This window comes from Gekko japonicus, unplaced genomic scaffold, assembly GCF_001447785.1.
Source record: "Gekko japonicus isolate JY-2015 unplaced genomic scaffold, Gekko_japonicus_V1.1 scaffold172, whole genome shotgun sequence".
NCBI classification, from domain to species: Eukaryota; Metazoa; Chordata; class Lepidosauria; order Squamata; family Gekkonidae; genus Gekko; species Gekko japonicus.
In genome coordinates, this window is record NW_015162479.1 from 493750 (window position 1) to 516429 (window position 22680).

Sequence of the window (22680 nt, forward strand, 5' to 3'; positions counted from 1 at the left end):
CCACTTCAAAGTGGGTCCTGCCCATATAAGGGCATATAAGGCCTATAAAAGCCTTTAAAGCTCACTCTGGGAGCACTTTAAATGCCTTCAGAGATAACTTCCAGTTGGGCAGCCCAACCCCGGAAGTAAGCTCCTCCTCATTGCCTGGGGAGTTGATTGATTGGTGCCAGATTGTCTGGCCCAACAAAGTGCCACGACTTGCCGAAGCAAAATGTAGCAAGTCGTGGATCACTTTGTCAATGAAGCAATCACCCGAAATGTGAGTCATGATGACTTTCGCTTCGTGTGCTGCTTTGTGCCCATCCCTAATCCTAATATATTATCAGAAATTCAGTTTTGAGCAGTACTATCTGACCAAAAGGTCAAGCACAGTGTTTTTGTTTCTTTGTTTCCATTTGATGGGAAGCATTTTTTCTTAGTAGATTTTGAAATTGCTAATATTTCCTAATTATGTATCTAGAAGTGTTAGAATTTATACCAATTTCTTACCTGGGAGAAAGGTGAATTAGAAATGTAATAAGTAAAAAATGACAGCAACTCTTATGAACCTTAAGCACAACAGAATTTACAGATTACCTTGAATCCTATGAACTTCAAGGACAATAGCACTTGCAGATGTGGATCTTTCCCACTTCCCCCTCTTTCCTTGGCCTGTAAAAATATGATGCTAGTTGTCAGGTAGACAAATGCTATACAGCATGGGGGGAGGGGGCAGTGAAGATGCAGAATCACCCCCACCTTCATGCTCTGCTAGTGGAGGAAGTGCAGTAAGCTTTCTGTTTCCACAAATAGGAGGGATAATAGGCAATGATGCATAGTGTTATATTCAGAATTCCTGGGCTCCTTCTATTGGGGGCAAGAATGAGTGTCTACTGAAGCAAGAATTAGGTGAAGACATTCACATATACAATGAATTGAGATCCTTGGTGTTTTGAGAGATGAAGTAGAGGAGTTTGGCTCTCTGCAAGTGGAATATGGCTGACATTGTCACCATGCAGTTAATGAATGCTGATCATGGGATGTTGGGAAGAAAGATGGAGAAGCCAACCCAGCTTGTGTTTGGCTTTCTTCTCACACAGTGTTACCAGGCTGCTCTCTGGCTTCCGTGTGTGGCATCTCTGCATCATGAACTTTGCTTGCTTGAAACACAGTCATGTGCTATGCAATTTTGAGTTCATTATCATGTCAGTTCTGCATATGTTATTGCATTATATGGCTGGGAAGTTCTTTAGGTCACCCCCCATGGCCATTCCATTTTTATGAATTTGTCAGCTTCTAAAACTTTTTTTCATGTTCTCGTTTGCTTGACCTCATCCATCATAAAGCACTTGTTTCCTTGAAAGTTTTAAAATGTCCTTGCTGCCTGACTGCAGACCTGCAAAGCTGAATAATGAAGAATGGTGTTTTTAGTGGACATCTATCTCACCTATTATGCTATTTCAAGAGTTCAATACAAGCAGTGGATTTCTCAGACTAAAGAAAGAATTTTAATGAGTTTTCTAATACCTAATGAAGTCTTGTGATGGTTGAGAAACATACTGTGTTGACAGGTTGTTTGGAGAGATTTGGTTACCAAATCTATTTATGTTCTTTAGATAAAAGCTCATCTTCATAACTTTCATGTTTTCCAAATGAATGCAGTCAGAACTTTGTCCATTTTCATTTAAAGAATGACCATGTTTCCATGTCTGAGAATTTAAATCATAAGGTGCTGATAGAGATCCTATACATGAACACTGTCTTCTGCAACTGAAACTTAGATACTGATAGGAATAAATCAGTTTAAATACAGACACTTATGTTTAACTTGATTATGGATCATGCTATTAAAGATATACAATTGGGTGACTGGCATGTGCGTGCCATAGCATCAAAAGCAAAGTACCTGGTTATAATTAAATATTTTCAGGGCGAATTTATCAAATTAGATTTATTGGAGCATTTTATTTTGGTAGAAATTTTAAAGAGGTATAGAATTGTAATTGATTATTTGTCAAACAGAATGAAGACTGGAACTTGATTAATGAATTCTGAAAAGCATCAGTTCATCATCTCCAGATGTGCTTGGTGAACTGATGGGGGGAGGTACAGAAACCACATTAGGTTACTTGAAACAATTGCAGATCTTCTTTCCTTTAATGTGTAGCTCTAGCAAGATTGATTCAGCACTGTGAATTCATTAAGAAGCTGTTCACATTACTTGTTTTCAGTGGTAGGATGATTTACAGAAGTTGCCGGGTAGGCTAATATGTAAAAGAGCAACAAATCACCAAACAGATGACTATTTGACCAGACACTGCTCAATTTACATATTAGAATGGTTGTATATTACTGTGTTTTGAATCGGCTGTCAGTGGGGAATGGAATTCTCAGCATGTAGTCTTAAGTGCACCAGAAGTGTGCTGCTAGCCCCCTGCAATCTTTTCACATATAAATTATGACTTATTAGCTTTTTTTAACCTGCAGTTGCTAAGCAATTCAGCACTGTGATTGTCTTGTCTCTGAACCTCCACATGGAGATGGGAGGGGAAAATACACTTGCAACAACTTCCTTTTCTATGTATTATCTGAATAATTAAAGATGCCTAAATCTAGTCAATGCAATGCCAACTCACTGAGAAAAAGAATGAAGGCCTGCTACAAGAACAAAAGCAAGCCCCCAAAGGGCATTAAGTAGTATTTGAACTGAAAAGGAGCTGGGGTTAGCAAGCCTGTATGGAAATCCTCAAGGTGTGTCTAAGCTGTGAACAGCCCTTGGCTCTTGATTGGAGTAGCACAAGTCACAGGGGAGACAGGGAAGCTGCCCTCTGTGAATCTACTCTCCACCACACAGGCAAGGCAGGTTTTACCTAACCAAAGGCCTGAATCCTATCACACTTCTAAACAATGTTTGGAACCTTCCTTTAGCCTCAGTTCTCCATCATTTCTCTTCCATTGAAGGAGGAGCCATTTAAGCTGGAGAAGAATTTCCTCCAGCTAAAGTAGGAGACCATGAGACCTAGCCAAACCACCCCATTGCTGTCTTATGATTCTGTCCTTTGCTCTTAAGGACTCCAGCTGAACTTTTGTTTTACAATTAACATTTTATTGAGAAATAACAAACAAGCATCACCATACATACAGTGTGATCGAATAGAATAGAATACATACAATGCGTAAAACAAAACAAAACACAGAACAACGTACCAGATCATTGGGTAAGTAAACAATAATCTGTCTATTAGTCTATATTGAATTATAGCTGTGTAATCAGTAAGATATAAAAACATTATATTCCAAGATCAACTACCAATTGGGGAATTTCCCCTTGAGACAACAAGTATTCCAGAATAGGTAACCATATAGAGGAGAAATAGGATTGTCCAGGGGGTTTAAGAATATTATCCAGATTATCTGTGAGCTTCACCATGATATATAATTTCCATAGTTTTTGATGCCACTGTGAGATTGTAGGTAGTTGTGATGACTTCCAGGTTAGGGCAATAGTGTTTCTTGATGCTTATATTAATACAGACACCCTTTCTCTAAGTGAATATGAGCACATCAAGGATTTCCAGTCTCCCAAGAACAGATTCCCAAAAAGGGGCAATCTTGGGGCAGGAGATTCAACAATGAAGGTAACATCTTATTTCCCCACATTTTCCAACTCCAGCTGAACCTTAACAAAACTGTGGATCTTCAGGGGTCCTTATCCCATGAGAGACCATTGAAGGCCGCTTGAGAGCATGTGGGTGGACTTTTGCTAAACTCAGTCGTTTTGGGGGTCTCAGAACACCATTTACTCCTCTTCCACATGGAAGAGCCACAAGGCCCTTGCCTAACACACATTCTGCATCCTTTAAAAAATAATTCTGACATATGACATTTGGTGACATATTTCTTACCCAGGATTCCTTCAGAGGCAATACAGGTTGATTTGGTAGTGCATAGTTCCTCTGCTGGTAATACTTGATCAGTGGTTATGTACAGATGGGCAAGGAATTTGGGAAGTGTTAAGGAAAAGAGATGACAACCCTTATTATTTTAACAATTTCTGTTGTGTTCCAAAAGCTTTTCTCTGTTTTACTTGATTGAGTATACAAATTGATTCATTTTGCATCCATGTGGCTGCTAGCAGATTTTCTGTTAGTCCTGGAAGAATTATGCCTAATTGTTTTTCTCCCTTGGCAAACTATATAAAGCCCTCTAATGCCAGTTAAAGTTGCTCCAAAGAGGTTATTATAAATAAAGTGTAGTGAGGTGAATTTACAAAGTTCTTGGGAAATATAATTTTTTTTTCCTTATAAAATGTTGGTGAGTTCTACAGAAATTACACATGTCCATGCAATGCTCCCTCTAAGCTGTGGAGTCTTGTGAGCAAAAATTCTGCTTTGTGAGCTACTGGCATTAAAGTTGTGAGCGAGCAACTTGGCTACTGCATAAACTAGTTTGCTCTGGAGCCATCCTTCCTGAGCTAAGACAAAAATGTGTGAGCCAGAGGCTAAAAAACTGTGAGCTAGCTCACACTAACTCAGCTTAGAGGGAACACATAGTAAACTATGGTCCATATTATAGCACAGATCTGGCATGTAAAGTGTGAACTAGCTCTTAGACACATAAAGCAGGAAAAAGTACCCAGGCAAGAAGCAATATGTCATTTTGTATACAGATGGTACTAGTCATGTTGTACTTGTGTCTTGCAACTTTGAGTATAATAACTTCAACAAGCAGAAATGTGCCATAAATGCTTGAACGTTAGACAAACTTTAGCAAAGTAATAGTCCTATCATTTAAATTTGTCATTCTGCTGTATTTGTTGCTGCTCTCTTTATTCTTCATAGCATACTCTCTTCAAAAGTATCATAACAAAGATTTTATGGAATTTGGACTGTCAAACCATATGCACATGAATCTCCCATCCATATCCTGGTAATATATAATCAGCAGAGGCATTCAAATATTATTTTGTTGTTCCTTTTAATGTTCATGTGTGGTTGGGAAGACTTATTTTTGCCTATTATCTTGTACACATTTTCATGTTCATTTGTTTCTTTTGTGGTGTTTTTATAGCATTTATACTACGGCTTGGCTCGTAACCAGCACAGAGTCCCATGAATGGGAAGGCAACATTCTTGACTCCCACTCTGACTTGCAGCCTTCTTTGCCCCTGCAAAATCATGCTCCTTCAAAACAGTAAAAATGGGCAGCAAGAGTTTCTGGAAGCAGAAGTTTCTGGAAAGACATCAAAGTGATAGGCTGCAAGCCAAGGGGTTGACCCTGTAAAATGAATTAATCTGCAGAAAGAGGGTGGAGTTGAAGAGAGGTCATTAGGCCAGGAATGTAAAAAAGGTTCATTCTAAGACTTTGGGATTCAGAATGAGTTGTGATTCCTGTCTGACTGTCCTTTTTCCTTCAGTCTCTGTGGCTGGATACTTCTAAATTATAAGAGCTCTTGTTGGTTAACAACCCAGATCTCCTGCTGGACCCAGGTTGTCTAACTTACCCCTTGGACTCAGCTTTGCCAGAATTAGACCAATGCTACACAGGCAGCTAGATTTGTCTATGTGTTGCTGTCACTGCTTTTTAAAGCAAATTAAGTAGTTCAGTGTCAGGGCTGTTTTTGAGCCCAAGTTATGTAGCTTGAAAATAGGGCTGCCAAGTGGGGGCGGGGGGCGGGTAAACCACCGCTTTGGAGGCCCGATTTCCGCCGCCGCGGAATTGGGCCCCAGGGGGAATTCCGCCCCCCGAAGCGTAGCGTGGCTGCGTCACCAGAGGTGACGCAACGACGTTGCTCACGTTGGGGGCGTGGCCTCGATCGTCGGAGGGAAAACTATGGTTTTCCCTCCGACGATTGTGGCCACACCCTCAACGTAAACGATGTAGCGCATCACTTCCTGTGATGTGCTGATGGCGTGCATGCGCTTTGCGTGCGCGCGCATGCATCACCAGACAGCTCCCGGAGCCCGGCGAGGCTCCCCTGCTGCCAAGGTAAGTAGACTTGGCAACCCTACTTGAAAATATTACTGTTTTTGAACCTAAGACATGTAATTTGAAAAACCAAAGGACCTTGAAGAGCAAAGAAGAGTGTAGTGAATAGGAAGGGGGAGGGAAAACACAGTTTCAAACAAGTTTGAAACAATAACTGGGAAGAGGAGTTTGTTAGTGAAATATACTGGGTTCGACACGCAAGTAGTGATCAGCTCATGCTTTATTCAGTGATTTAGCTCAACTATAAGACAACTCCAGCAGGGCCAAAGCCCTGCTTAAAATCCCATCAAATGGCACACCCCAAACACACCCACTCCCAACAATAGGCTAATTGCATCCCAATAGGTGGCTGCCAGGATCCTGCGGGTCTATTGTATTTCCCCCCAAGCTTACCTTCTTTCTGGCAGCCCCGAGTTGCAGGGAGACTTTGTCAGTACACAACAATTAGCATAGCTTTCCAGCAGTCCTCAAAATGTTAATAAAAACCAATGAGTATCTTTGGCTCAGTCCTGGCTTTCACTTGGACAACAAAGGTAGTTTATGTAAATCTAAGGAAAGAATGGCCCTTGTCTATGTGCAGATATTGTATAGCAGATACCAATACACTGAGAAAGTCAAAACATAAGAAGAACCCTACTGTAGCAGACCAATGGTCCATCTAGTCTAGCATCCTCTCACACTCACACAGTGGCCAGCCAGTTCCTCTGGACAGCCAACAACAGGGCATAAAGGCCGAGACCTTCCCCTGATGTTGCCTTCTGGCACTGAGATTCAGTGTTTGACTTCCTCTGAATATGGAGGTTCCCCTCAGACATCATGGCTAGTAGCCACTGATAGACCTATCCTCCACGAATCGATCTAATCTCTTTTTAAAGCTTTCTATGCCTGTGGCCATCACTATATCCTCTGGCAGCATTTCCACATTTTAATCACTTTCTGTGTAAAGAAGTATTTCCTTTTGCCCATCCTGAAATATAGATATAGATTGGAACTGGCAGACTTCCAAATCATAATGTTTAGGAAAACTGTGTCCACACAAACTGGTTTTTTCCCCTTTGGCAAAGAGGGCAGACTGTTCTGCCTCCTCCACCATACGCTTTTCAATGTTAAGAGCACCTGTAAATCCATTCTATGGCAATGAATCCTACACACTCTCTCTCTCTCTCGTTTATAATGCATATGCCTTTATTTTCTGATTTCATTTACTTGCGGAGAGTTGCAAAAGTTTAAACGTCAGGTTCACATGACCAAAACAGAGGATTTAATCTGCAAACGTCCAAAGCATGAAAAATAAAGTACTAATCAAAATGGCTCTTTTGATATTAACTCCCTGCCACCTGGCATAGAGCCTACCCGCTGACTTTGTCTTTGTCCCTTCTGGTCATGCCTGAAAAACATTTAGCTTTGCCTTCCTCGGTATGGTATTAATTTCCATTAATTGCACTGATCAGTGATAAAACTGGTTCTGCAGTATCCAAGGGCATTATTACCTGACTGATGCACTTGACATAGATATAGCAGGTCATCCCCTCACCTATTTTCCTTTGCATATGATTTCAAGCAGAATTCATTATTCATATTAATAGTGTTGTTAGCATGTATGCTGCCACATTGCCCTTTTGGAAATTGCTTTTAACTTTGTAAAGCTTTCATTCACCATTTGTTTTATGGAAATGTTTATAGCAATAATAGAATTTAGGCATTCTATTTCAATAGAGCAAAATAAAAGCTTAGTTTATTTTTAGTGTTTTTAATACCACATTTGGGCTATAAAATGTAGAACCTTTGAAAAGATATTGCATTGATCCCAGTAAACCACCTACAATGAGGTTATTAGCAGAGCAGGGCCGAAAAATCTACTGAAATGTTACATTACATGAGGCATCTCCAGCAATCCATGAAATATACAGCAGTGGGGGGGGGGGGGCATTTTGAATGCCTCCTTGGGTTCTGTTTCCCTTTAATGGCAACAAGATATAAGGTGGAGATAGTGTGAATGTATAATAGCACAAAGGAAGCTGTATTGTAACATGGCTGGCATTTGAAAAGAGTTTCTGTTTCTGAAGATTCATATCTTTCCCCCAAAAGCTCAAGAATTGGGGAATGGATACATTTTGTTCCTAATGTCCACTGATATAAATGTGCATGCATAACCACCGATTCAGTATCTCATGCCACAGCACTGCTGCATCCATACATTGCTGAACGATGTGCTATGGTTCTGCTATAGCTATAATCACAAGGAGATTTTCCTGTGTGAACAAGCCAGATTGAGTTGTGAATGACTGCTATAGTGCAATGACTGGGTGAATGCAGCCCTGGTGGTATTTGCTTCTAACTGTGAAGTGTAAAGACAACAATAGAGATAGATAGGATAGCCGTATTTTTTTCTGCTACAACTTTTTTGTTTCTCAGCCATGTGAACAAATCCACAGTGCAGCTAAATTAATTGTCTTCTTGTTGTCTAAACATAATATGCCAAGTATTGTCGCTTCTGTTTCTCCAGCCAAAATGCCCATCATGATTCTCATTGTGGCTGAACATGTTTGAAACCTAGTTGTTCTACAAAGTGTACAGCTAGATCTAATGTGATATTAAATACTGTATTAAGTTTTCTAAAGTTTATAAAAGGGAACTGATTGCTTATTAACACATTCTGCTTCAAAAGCCAACACAGAACAGAATATTACAAATCAAATCAATACAGAGTTCAGGAAGCAGAGAAGAGTCTTAAGTAATATGAAATAGCCTCCGGCACCCATGAACACTGGAGTGTTACCTACATACGTTTCCTGACCATTATCCATTAAGAGGGTATACTACTGGTCCCACCTCCCTGCAGAGAACAGCAAGAGGGGCAGTGGTGATTCCTGCCTTTCTCTTCCTATGTGGCTCAAGAGTTGGTGTCTCCCCCTCCCACACAGCAAAGAGGGTGGATGACATCAGGTGATGAAGATGTACTGTTTGCATTTGTGTAGACAATGCTCCTCTGTTTTGTGGGATTTTATCTCCTCCTCCTCCATTTTTTAAAGTTTCAGATTTTTTCTAAAAACCTGGGGGATTCCCCCAATGTTACCCAAATAGGCAGTCTCCTAATTAGTTGGGGGAAATAGCTTTAAGGAGACAGGAGACAGAGCGAGAGGAGGTAACTGAGATTCTCCACCTATGTTTACAGGGATTTCCCCCTTAAGAGAACTCTCAAATAAACCAGGCATATGTCCAGCCAGAAAGGGTGTTTTTTAAAAAAATTAAAAGAGAAATAAAAAGGTAAAATATACATACAAACACGCTGAAAACACACACAAGGCTAACTAAGAGGAAATCAGGGAGGAGAGGGGAAAGAGCAATGCCGGGGAATTACCAGTCTCGAAAAATGAAGTCCACGGAAGAAGCAGAAAAACAACCAGTGTTTCACAGAGAGAAGAGAAGGCCCAAAGAGATTTGGGTGTGTATGTATCAGTCCAAGAACACACATACACACACACACTACTATGGAGCAGGATGCCATAATTTATAGGGCAAAATACTCCCTGGGGCAAGCTGACATATTCACCCCAGAAACAATAACTTGATGGGGGGTTTTGGAAGTGGACAATGATTTGGTAGAAGCTTGACAGGTTTATCTGAGGTGGACTATAGATATAAATGGTACTTGATGACCCTGTAAGAACTGGATGGGAAAAGCTACCAGATTTGGTGAATAGTGTTAAGTGTTGCTTAATTAGGGTAAATGTGTGAGGGGAAGTGAGGCTGGACATTGACAACATTAGTCCAAGGTCAGGCAAAAGGTTCTGGGAAGACCCATTGTCCTAAATTAGGCATCTCTCTTGGGTGGGGAGGAGGCTATTGGCTAGCCAGCTGCTCTTACTCACACTTCTAAACTACATGTCTAGTTTCTTTCTGGCTGGCACCATTTTGTGTCATTTCAGACCAGGCAGTGTATTGCAGTTATGATATTTGAGATGATATTTTAGGAAGGGTGTTATAGTTTTCCAGCTGTAAACTGCTCTCAGCAAGAGGACTGGTCTGACTGATAACACAAAGTTTGTTGAAAAATATTCTTCTGACTACCATGACCTCAGTCCATGGATTTAAGTATCCTCATGTTGGCTATGTTGGCTGATATACTGATTATGTATCTCAAAACTTACATTTTGTTTCAATGTTTGTAAATGTCCAGAAACATTTAAATGGATAATGAATTTATTATTAAAAACAGACATGAATGCTTACCACATTTATATAAGCAATATGAATAGTTTGTGTTCATACGTGGAATTTTCGGAACCGTAAGATTCTTATGCATGCTCCCATCTCTCCATCAGCCACCAGGGCAGCAGTGCAGAGCAAAAATGAAGATGGAGGAGGAGGAGGAGTGGGATCTGCTGACTTCCATCACAGCCACTTTGGTGGTGGCACTAGAGACAAGCAAGGAGGAGGAGTGGGCAGAGGAGGAACTGCTTCTCCCCACTGTTGCCCAGCTGGGTCTGGAAGCTGGGTAGAGAAGGAGGAGTGGGACCCACTGCCTTGGCTTCTAGGGCAGCAGTGCAGCAGGCTGACAGGCATGGGGAAGGAAGAGGGAGACTAGTTCCTGCTACTCCCTCCTCCACCATGTCAGCCAGTTGGGTAGGATGGCAGGCAAGTGCCTGACTGATGGGTAAGTGACAAGGTGAGGAGGGAGGCAGTATAGGATCCCCCCCCCCTTTTGAGTCTCTTAGGTCTCGGCTTGTATTGGTTATAGTCTTGTAACTTCCTCTGACCCCCGTCCCAAAAACAAGCCTCCATCCTGCACTGCATTTTTCTTATGAGATTCAAAAGGAATCTGCCATTGTAAAGCAATTTTAGGCCCTAGCCTAGTAGACACTGCTACTATGCAGTTGGCATTTGTTGCTTTTGAGTTAGTACAGAATTCGTACACAAGCTTGATTGAAATAAAAGGCAATTTTCCAGCAGCACTGCTTGGTCCTAACTTGTAAACAAAATTAAGTAATACCCCTTTATAACTAATTAATAATGAGAGAGAAACGGGTGGTACAAGCTGAATACATCAAGTTATCCTGAACCTGCAGGTTTGGAAGGTTTCTCTTTGGTCTATTACAGTGACTTTGCCAGTAACCTTGCTTTCTAAGTTGTATATGAACCTCTAGAGGACTAATCTTTTTTACATTGTGGTAAAGCTGCGAATTGCAACTGATGACCATATTAGGGTCATGCTGAGGCTGAGCGTATTATATTTAACCAGCAAAACTTGCTTCTTTCCCTTTTAAACTATCCTTCTGAGAAGTTTGTTGCAAAATACATACTGAACAACTTGCCAGATCTCTCTGCTTCTGCAGTGCACACCAGTCTCATTTGGCTGCATTTAAATATATCTATAAATGTCAATGCTTTCTTCTTTTCTTTTGCCAGTAATCATTAAAATCTCTGCATTATTTATCTCATAGCCAGACTTTAGAGATTGGTTTATATTCACTTATGGCCTCCAAATTAGCTATATTCATTCACTGTTATGAATAGCTGAGGAGCAGACTGGGAAGGGTAAGAACACAACAAATAGCGAAGAAAAGGAAAATCAGGTAGGAAAGCCATTCTGTGTGGAAAGTAGCACAGGAGCACACATGCCAAAATTGAAATTGAAGCAGGAGGTAGGTCTGGGGTTTGTAATGCTCCTTCCTCATTATACACATTAAGGAATGAAGTAAATTTCTGTTGCCAAACTCACATAGGAATCATCAGGGGCAAATGTGACAGGTGGCTGAGCTTAGTCCGTAGTTACGAAGATATCCACACTTGTTTTGGACTGAACTCTAACACGACTGTTGATTTTATATACCTGAAACCAGGTTCAAAAACATTCTGGTATCTACTACACCACACATATTCTTAGAAGTAGGGAATTACTGGATATACCAACCAGACATCCACTCAGGGAAATCAATGCTACAATCACACATAAAGGAAAAGGTAAAGGTTTCCCTTGCTCGAAAGCCAGTCGAATCTGACTCTAGGGGGCAGTGCTCATCTCCATTTCCAAGCCGAAGAGCCAGCACTGTCCAAAGACTTTTCCATGGTCACGTGGCCGGCATGACTAAATGCTGAGGTGCATGGAACGCTGTTACCTTCCCACTGTAGCAGTACCTATTTATCTACTTGCATGTTCTTGCTTTCAAGCTGCTAGATTGGCAGGAGCTGGGGGCAGAGATGGGAGCTCACTCCATCATGCGGCACTAGGGTCTCGAACTACCGAACTACGGACCTTCCACTCTGCAGCTCAGCATCTTAACCTCCTGGGCAATTAATATACCCAGCAGTATCTCTGAAAGTCTGCTCAAACCTCTTCTCTGTTTACCCTGTCTCAGTCTTCTGCTGAACGGTGGGGAAATTAGTGTTCAGATTTTCAGCCTAAAACAGCAAACACCATGGTAGGAAACTCTTCCTCCTGCAGTACCATTTTTGTGCTTGATTTAATCCCATTATTTCATTTTATGTTATGTTTATATAATTTGTGTTCATTGTAATTGTTTGACCTTATCTAATATAACATTTTATTGTGCAGTTTTTTTCCATTTCATTAAGTGAGTTTGAAAGGTATTCATTATGCACATTCCGCCCCCTCAAAAAAAAAAAAACCCTTCAGAATTGAAACAGCAGTACGAAATCCACAGTACAACCGTATACTGTAAATTTCATTTATACTTTAAAGGGCAGCTGTTTTCAGCATAGTCTTTGTCCTCTATAAAATCAAGAATTATTCATATATAAGGTGCTGGATTTGGTTTCAAAATTTAGCCCTTTAGTGTTGTGCTATACCAAGCCATGTTCTCAACACTATTGAAATTGCTCTTCTCGGCTCTTCATATTTACACAAAGTTCTCTCTTAAGGCACTCAGGGGGTGAAGTCATGGCATGATGACCACATTCCTAAGAGGCTGATGACAGGCACTGATAGTGGCTTCTGCCACATGTGTTGCCTTATAACTGGTTAGCACACTTGTTGTTCCCCACCCATAACATGCCAAGACCTGAAGAATCTGTAGTCAGTAAAGTTATGGTCTGATTTCTCCCACTTTGATGTATCCGTCTTTCCTTCCCCTCCTGGGTGGTCTCCACTCTGGGAGCAAGCCAACTTCTCATCATTATTGGTGTTATTCTTCTCAGCGATTTATACTTACTCAAAGTAGCTGCACAAAAGAAGTTTGCTTTCAAAGGCCTTTTGCTGCCAAATCGGTATCTTTTACTCCACCCTTTGTTCAACAGGTAATATAAATGTTCATATAAGTCTGTAGTGGTGTTCTTTAACAGGGTTGTTTGATCCTGGTGTTAAGGGATAGTGTTGGATTCAACCAGCTTTCCACTGGTGAGGAAGGAAGGAGGGGGTCTCCTTTGACCACTTAAAAGGTTGTTCTGGGAATCATGGGACCTGCATGGACAAAAGCCATGTGCGACAGGATTTATAGTAAGAAGTTTAACTAGACTGGATTGAGCAAAAAATCTGGCTGGATCCAACCCATATTTACAATATTGCACTTTTTTTCTTTTTTAAATTAATTAATTTATCAGCTTTATACCCCACCCTCCCAGAGGCCAGAAAACTGAGGGTGCAAATCTAATTATATCCACCTCTCCTAATATCTACATCTCATTTCTCTCTCACATGCACACACACGTATATACTGCTAGGGATTGATATGGAACTGGAAGATGGAGAGAAGGAGGGAGCATATTGCTACATCATCAGTAGCATGGATAAGTTATGTTAGACTTCACGGAGGCATGGAAATAGACATGAAGTTGCCCTTTTCAGCAACAGGTGCACATTTATTATAATGTCTCATTTCATTAAGGAAAGTTCAAATATCCTTAAGAATAACTTAATTTTCCTGATGTAACCCAAATTGTAGAACTCATGGAACAGATATGCAGGGGAAGAGGAGATATTTTAGATATGGGAGCATGAAAGAGGTCAGATGATTCCAAGCAATTGCATTAGAAGCAGCATGAACTAAAAGTCACATGGGGAGATACAGATTTAGGTGAGGGCAGGCAGATGAACCCCAGAGCTACTCATAAAACATTTCCCTGGATAAAGTTGCCTCTTGTAGGACTAGCTGAATTTTACGTAATATTGGCCATGTAAAGGATTTACTTTAAAAATTTAATAGAAGACAATCCAAATTATTCTTTTGCATTCTCCCTGTACAGCATAAAGAAGGGCAAAGAACCATGTAAGCTACTTTTCTTGGAGGTAGGTTCAGAATTTATGTGCAAGGGCTCATGAATTTATTCATGCTGCCATTCTGTTATGAATCTAACCAGCACAACGAAGTGGTGATATTATGAGACCCTGGCTGATTTAAGTTATTCTTTTTTCCCCCTCATTGCTCATGTTGCTTTATCCTAGAATGGTTCGTGGCAGAGCTTCAATAAAGTGGATGTAGACAGATTCTGTTCCTAAACTGCGAATTATAAATAGAAGGCATTTGTCCTTTTTGTTTTGCATCACCGATAAAATCAAGAGCGACACATATTGGGAAGATGGAAGTAATGACAAATCCCTCTTCAATTAATCTTAATTAAGAGACAACTACATCAGCGCCCTCTTCAGAAGCCAATAAGCAGGGGAAATATCATAAATTATATTGATGCTGTAGTCTGATAACTAAGACCAAAAAAAAGGAAGTCACACTGTAGCATATTACAGTACAAAATGAAAGTAAATATGCACGTTATACAGATCTTTCATTTGAGTTTCATACCAGATTAGATTTGTTGGTTTGATTGATATTAATTGCAAGGCACCTAAGTGCTGTAAGTAAACAGATTTTCCCCCTGAACTTGGCCTATCATTTATTTTATCTTGATAAATTATCTTGTTAATCAGTTGTTTTGGTCTTCCTTTCTCTTCAGGAACACTTTAGAAAGAATTAGGTTGATATCTTTCTTGATCCTAGTGATGGATTCTGCTGCCCCAAACATTTCAGACTAGAGGGGCCGACTGAACACTTTATGTTGTTCAGTAGAAGTCTCATTAGGCAAATATGCCATTTATGATTATATCTTCCACCCTCCTTCGCATACCAAGCCCCTCACTAGTGGTGTCTGTGGCACTCTTTGTTGCACCCCAACGGAACAGACAAGAGTTTTCCCTGTCCTCCTCAGTGCAGGGAGGCCGTGCCCTGTGTGGGGATGGCAGCACTAGCAGTGTTTGTAGCTTGGGCCTGTTTATCTCAACTGTGCTGGTTCCAGCAACATTCTCTATAGTTCTAGGATAAGCGAGGAAAACAACTTAAGCATTGCATAAGCTGGAAAAAGTCATGAAATATTTATACCTATTTTTATGCAGTGCCAATGATTTGCATAAAAATCCAGTCCTTGTCTGATGAATGATTAAATTAATGTACTACACTATTTTCAGATATTAGTTTTGTAGCTTTTTGTGTGAGATTAGAAGCAGATATCTGAGATTTACATTTACTGGTAAATGACAGTGTTTGGACTGCAAGGCTCATTTGGGTTATGGATCAATCGGCATGGATCAACCCCATTATAGTTAATAATGAAAACTGCAAATGATGACAATAAATGTGAAAACTGATCATTTGCCAAAAGGCATTGCATTGGCCTTTACCAGTAGTGAATGTCAGCATTTTCTGACAGTTGAAAGTGGCCTCCTCAGATAGTATTCTTAATAAACCTGGTAACAACAGGTTTCTCTGCCAGTGTAATAGCACCTACAGTACTGTAGCAGAACTTCTCTTGGCAGATGGAGAGACAGACACTGTTTTTGCCAATCTTCCAACTGCACTGGGGTCCACTTTGCCCCTCCCCCCCCCATTCTTGGAGGTTTCTTGGTCCCCAGGAACAAAATTATGGGGGCTCAGCTGCTGCACTGCAGAAGGAGGTGGAAAGTCCTCTTTTGCAAGTTTTATTATGTTTCCAGCCATGCAGATGCATTCCTAAACATTATCTGCTTTATGCTCTCTGTAACTCTACATATAAGAAAAGAAATGGGAAGGGTATTGCATAGCAGAGCAACAACAAACACCTGATTTCTTTAAACATAATGGTTTATTAGTTAAACTTTAGGGCACACAACTTGGCTGGAAAATGGAGACATAACAATACTTAACTGAAAGCTGTTTCTTGTTCATTAGGCCTAAGATTGTACTGTCCTGATCCTGAACAGTTTGTGTAGACCCAGCACTCCTACAGTTTACTAGAAGGGAAATGAAACTGTGTCCCTCTACTTCCCTGATGCCTTCCAAGTTAGTCTCTTAAAGAGGCAATACACAACAAAGGAAAAGGAAGAATTTAGCCAGGTACAGTCATGCTAGAGGAATCATATGCCTGAGGCTTTAGCTCTGCATTCCTTAATGACAAGTTCCACCTGCCATGTGAAGGCAGTCTAGGGTTGCCAACCTCCACCTGGTGGCTGGGGCTCCCCTGGGATTACAACTAATCTCCAGGTAAAGGAGATCAGTTAACCTGGAGAAAACGGCCACTTTGGAAGGTGGATTCTATGGTATTATACCCCACCAAAGTCCCTCCCCTCCCCAAACATTGCCCTTCTCAGACCCCACCCCCAAAACCTTCAGGTAATTCCCCGCCTCAGAGCTGGCAACCCTAAGGCAGTGTCTGCCTTACTGTGTCCATCCTATGTTCCATTTTAACCATGGGCCCTTGATTTAAAAGGCTGGAGATCCTGATTGCTGGTAATACCCAGAGTGGCACAAGGATGTTAGGAAAGAAAGCACAGGAGGAAGATACAACACTTTCTTGTTGTTCAGTCGCACAGTCGAGTCTGACTCTTCGCGACCCCATGGACCAGCTCCCGCCAGGCCTTCCTGTCCTCCGCCGTCCTCTGAAGTTTGCTCAATTTCATGTTCGTTGCATCCATGACACTGTCTAACCATCTCATCCTTTGCCATCCCCGTCTTCTTTGACCTTCAATCTTTCCCAGCATCAGGGTCTTCTCCAGTGAGTGTTCCCTTCTCATTTGGTGGCCAAAGTATTTGAGCTTCAGTTTCATTATCTGGCCTTCCAGGGAACAGTCAGGGTTGATTTCTTTTAGGATTGACTGATTTGATCTTCTTGCAGTCCAAGGGACTCTCAAGAGTCTTCTCCAGCACCATAGTTCAAAAGAATCTATTCTTCGGCGCTCGGCCTTCCTTATAGTCCAACTCTCGCAGCCATACATGACTACTGAAAGACTATTGAAAGAGGTAGTCAATCTTTAAAGGTACAATTGTGGTCTTAGGGTACTGTCTCAGTGATGATCTGGTTCTTATAGATCCACATGGGTCAATGCAGGGGTAATTCATGAGGACAACCAGATGGATTTCATCCCAGGAACGTGAAGTCTGTCACTACTTCCACGACTTCCCCTTCTATTTGCCAAGGAGTGATGGGGCCGGATGCCATGACCTTAGTTTTTTTGATGTTGAGCTTCAAGCCCACTTTTGCGCTCTCCTCTTTTACCCTGAGCAAGAGGCTCTTTAGGTCCTCTTCACTTTCTGCCATTAGAGTGGTATCGTCTGCATATCTGAGGTTGTTGATCTTTTCCCCAGCAATCTTAATTCCCGCTTGTGATTCATCCAGGCCAGCATTTCGCATGATGTACTCTGCATATATATTAAATAAGCAAGGCGACAATATACATCCTTGTCGTACTCCTTTTCCTATGCTAAACCAATCAGTTGTTCCATATCCGGTTCTAACTGTCGCTTCTTGGCCCTTATACAGGTTTCTCAAGAGACATGTGAGGTGGTCTGGTACTCCCATCTCTTTAAGGACCTGCCATAGTTTGTTGTGATCCACACAGTCAAAGGCTTTAGCATAGTCAATGAAGCAGAAGTAGATGTTTTTCTGGTACTCTCTTGCTTTCTCCATAATCCAGCGAATGTTGGCAATTTGATCTCTAGTTCCTCTACCTCTTCGAAACCCAGCTTGTACTTCTGGCAGTTCTCTATCCACGTACTGTTGAAGCCTAGCTTGTAGGATCTTGAGCATGACCTTGCTAGCATGTGATATGAGTGCAATTGTGCGATAGTTTGAACATTCCTTGGCATTGCCCTTCTTTGGGATTGGAATGTATACTGACCTTTTCCAATCCTGTGGCCACTGTTGCGTTTTCCAAATTTGCTGGCAAATGGAGTGCAGCACTTTAACAGCATCATCTTCTAAGACTTTGAATAGCTCAGCTGGAATACCATCACCTCCACTAGCTTTGTTGTTAGCAATGCTTTCTAAGGCCCATTTAACTTCACATTCCAGGATGTCTGGCTCGAGGTCAGTGATTATACCGTCGTGGTTGTCAAGGACATCGAGGTCTTTCTTGTATAGTTCTTCTGTGTATTCTTGCCATCTTTTCCTAATCTCTTCTGCTTCTGTTAGGTCCCTACCGTTTTTGTCCTTTATCATGGCCAGCTTTGCATGGAACGCTCCCTTGATTTCTCCAATTTTCTTGAAGAGATCTCTAGTCCTTCCCATTCTATTGTTTTCTTCTATTACTTTGCACTGTTCATTCAGGAAGGCCTCCTTATCTCTCCTTGCTGTTCTCTGGAAATCTGCGTTCAGTTGGGTAAATCTTTCCTTTTCGCCTTTGCCTTTCGCTTTCCTTCTTTCCTCTGCTATTTGTAAAGCCTCATCAGAAAGCCACTTTGCTTTCTTACATTTCTTTTTCTTTGGGATGGTGGTGATTGCTGCCTCCTGTACAATGTCACGAACCTCCGTCCATAGTTCTTCAGGCACTCTATCTATCAAATCCAGACCCTTGAATCTATTCTTCACCTCTACTGTATATTCATCAGGGATGTGATCTAGGTCAAACCTGAATGGCCTCATGGTTTTCCCGATTTTCTTCAGTTTAAGTCTGAATTTTGCAATGAGTAGCTCATGATCTGAACCACAGTCAGCTCCAGGTCTTGTTTTTACTGACTGGATAGAGCTTCTCCATCTTTGACTGCAAATTATATAGTCAATCTGATTTCGGTGTTGCCCATCTGGTGATGTCCATGTGTAGAGTCGCCTCTTAGGTTGTTGGAAAAGGGTGTTCGCTATGACCAGTGTGTTCTCTTGACAAAACTCTGTTAACCTTTGCCCTGCTTCATTTTGCTTTCCAAGGCCAAACTTGTCTGTTATTCCAGTTACCTTTTGACTTCCTACTTTAGCATTCCAGTCCCCTATGATGATGAGGACATCATTTTTTGGTGTTAGTTCTAGGAGGTGTTGTAGGTCTTCATAGAACCGGTCCACTTCAGCCTCTTCTGCATCAGTGGTTGGGGCATAGACTTGGATTACTGTGATGTTGAATGGTTTGCCTTGGAATCGGACAGAAATCATTCTGTCATTTTTGAGATTGTATCCCAGTACTGCCTTTTGCACTCTCTTGTTGACTATAAAGGCCACACCATTTTTTCTACGAGATTCCTGGCCACAGTAGTAGATATAATGGTCTTCTGAGTTAAATTCGCCCATTCCTGTCCACTTTAGTTCACTGATTCCTAGGATATCGATGTTCAGTCTTGCCATCTCATTTTTGACCACGTCAAGCTTACCTTGATTCATAGATCTTACATTCCAGGTTCCTATGCAGTATTGTTCTTTGCAGCATCGGACTTTCCTTTCACCATCAGACACATCCACAACTGAGCTTCCTTTCGGCTTTGGCCCAGCCGCTTCACTCTTTCTGGGGTTACTTGTACGTGCCCTCTGCTCTTCCCCAGTAGCATATTGGACACCTTCCAACCTGAGGGGCTCATCTTCCGGCGTCATATCTTTTAGCCTTTTGATACTGTCCATGGGGTTTTCTTGGCAAAGATACTGGAGTGGATGGCCATTTCCTTCTCCAGTGGATCACACTTGGTCTGAGTTCTCTGCTGTGGCCTGTCCGTCCTGGGTGGCCCTCCACGGCATAGCCCACAGCCTCATCGAACATCACAAGCCCCCTCGCCACAACACTTTCGCCAGCTGTCAAAGAAATGCAGCAACTAGTAGGCAGCAGCAGCAGCTTTCCGTAGCTCTGGTATCCAAACTACCTTGTTTCACCACTTTTCTCCCTTCATGGATGATCCAGGCCCTTATTTCAGTTTCCACAAATATAAATGATTTTCATTATCCACATGTGAGTAATATTTTCAGTGCTGTTTGAAAGAGCAGATTGTCTTGTAAATATGCATATATTGTGTTACTTTTTGTGTACTGATATAAGGAAGCAGAGGGTACCTAAATCACTATCTTTCGACAATGCAGGCTGCTGTCTGTTTATATTTTGGTTCTTTTTGATGGTGCCCTCTTTTGAGATCCCTGATCAGCTTTAAAACAGCTGCTTATCATTTTTACTGTCAGTATGTTGATTTCTAAAAAACATCTGGTGGAAAACAAGAGCCTCTTTCTAAAGTCTCTCTTCCCAGTGCTTTAAGTATAGGATTTAAAGATAGGATAGGACTAGATCAATGAATTTCATAAGATTAACATAGGTATCAATTGTTAATTCCTAGCAGTTTGAAAGCAAGAAATTGCAAGTAGATAAATAGGGACCACTTCGGTGGGAAGGTAACAGCGTTCCGTGCGCCTTGGTGTTTAGTCATGCCGGCCACATGACCACGGAAACGTCTTCGGACAGCGCTGGCTCTTCGGCTTTGAAACGGAGATGAGCACCGCAACCCTAGAGTCGGATTCGACTGGCTTTCGAGCAAGGGAACCTTTACCTTTACCTTTATGTATTTATTACAGTTTGTATTCTCGCTGAACCACAGATGCCCACAGCTTGCTGTGACTGTGGGATCAGACTGAGGTAATGGCATTGCTTGTCTTAAATCAGCAGATCTGAGACACAAAAAAAACAAAAACAAAACAAAACAATGCTGCATCAGTTTCAGTAGAAGTTCTGTGTCCCCCTAATAGGGATACGGTGCAGAACCTTGTAAGCTGCTCTGAGTGCAGAATAGCATAAGATGCAACAAGTGCCTACAGGAGCATATTTTTTTTTTGCAATTCCAGCACAGAAGATTCATATTAATTATTTGATGGACAGATAGATTGATTTAATTTACATCTTGACACATTCTGAAAGCCCAGGAGAAATAATAGGAAGGGTCACTGGATCAGAATTTGCAGTTGCATACAAACACAATCAAAGTTTGTAGAAATGTAATGAGAAGAAAGGGATGGGGGGGGGTCATAGTCCTGTTTAATAGAAAAGGAAGCAGGTTATATCTTTGTGATTGAAGGCCCAGAGCACAAATTAAGCAATTACCCATCATTATGATCTGGAGTGTTCATGCTAAGAAAGAATGAAGCTATGCAGTTTCTGGCAGCTATGGAGCTGGCATTTAGGCATTTAACGCCCAGTCACACTTGATTAGATTCAACTTTTTATTTGACTCTTAAGTATAAAAGGTTCAGTTCTACTCACCGTCCCTTTTTCTGGTGCTGATAGGAGCCTTAAAGTCCTGAGTCTAAGTGATTCATATGGTAAAAGGAGCTGAATCTCTCCCGTCTGCTTAACTAAGAAGATTATAAACAACTGAGGAGAGGAAAACAGCTTTTCCCAGGTAAAAGTATCAAAGGAAGGGAAGGCTGTATAAAACCAATCAGGAAGGCTACTCCTAACCAGCTAACTTTAAGGTTACCAAAACTACATTTCCCACAATCCTGTATGTATTTAAACATGCAGAAAACAGGTCCCCACATTTCACTATTCTAGCTAGGCTTACCAAGTGGCAACGGGGGATCCGCATGTCTTCACAGGATCCCTGCCATGGGGACGGCGACACGCATTGCACCCGCCGTCGCCAGGATGTGACGCTACGCGTCGCTCTGGCAATGGGACTCCAAACAGCCCCGTTGCCAGAGCGACGTGTTGCGTCACATCCTGGCGACGGCGGTGAGACACGTATCGCCATCCCCGCGGCAGGGATCCTGTGAAGAAATGCGGATCCCCCACCCCCACTTGGTAAGCCTAATTCTAGCCTCTGTCCGGGGCAGCATAGAAGCTCTTGAAATCCGTCCTACTAATGTCCAAAAAGACCACATCACCAACAGTGCAATTTTAAACAAAGTTACACCTTTCTGAACTCGTAGACTTCAGTGGACTTAGATGTGAGTAACTTTGGTGAGGACTACACTGCAGCACTTGTAAAATCAATGGTGTCAGATACTGCAGAATGATCTGCAATAAGTACAGTTGCTCTTATTGACCTCTAAGCAAAAATCAACAATTGTCATTCCTAGGTTGAAGGCTGGCATTAACCCCGACTTTAAGGATCCTTGCACTGACATTACTTAGTTGACCTACAGCCTGTCCTAATGTCCTAGTTTAACCTGCAAGCCTGTCCATCAAATCCTGATTTAATCATAAGCAATATTCAAAATCATTTTAATTCCAGTGGGATGCACACATACCTACATTTCTCTCAGTTGTGCCCAATGCCAGTGCTTCAATTTGAAACATATTTGTGCAAGGAGGCAGCAACATGAATGCAATAAGAATGAAGAGCCAAAGGCAGAGAGTGGCAAGGAAAGGAAGCCGCTTCCATCTTTAAGAACCCTTCTGTAGCATTTCCTTTAAAACCAGAACTTTATTCTTGAAACTATGTTCTTTCTCCTCCATTAAAGTATATAAGCAAATTAAAATTTAATGCTGCAGGACATTACCAAAAACATTAAAATTAATTATGCAAATTCAATCTGTATTCCAATTCTCCAGAAAGA

General features: G+C 41.5%; 1 protein-coding gene across 1 annotated transcript in view; it reads left to right on the forward strand.

Annotated features, from left to right (window-relative positions):
• EDIL3 (EGF-like repeats and discoidin I-like domains 3) overlaps positions 1-22680 on the forward strand; it is a 344300-nt gene that overhangs the window by 270038 nt on the left and 51582 nt on the right. The gene's annotated exons all lie outside the window — the stretch shown is intronic.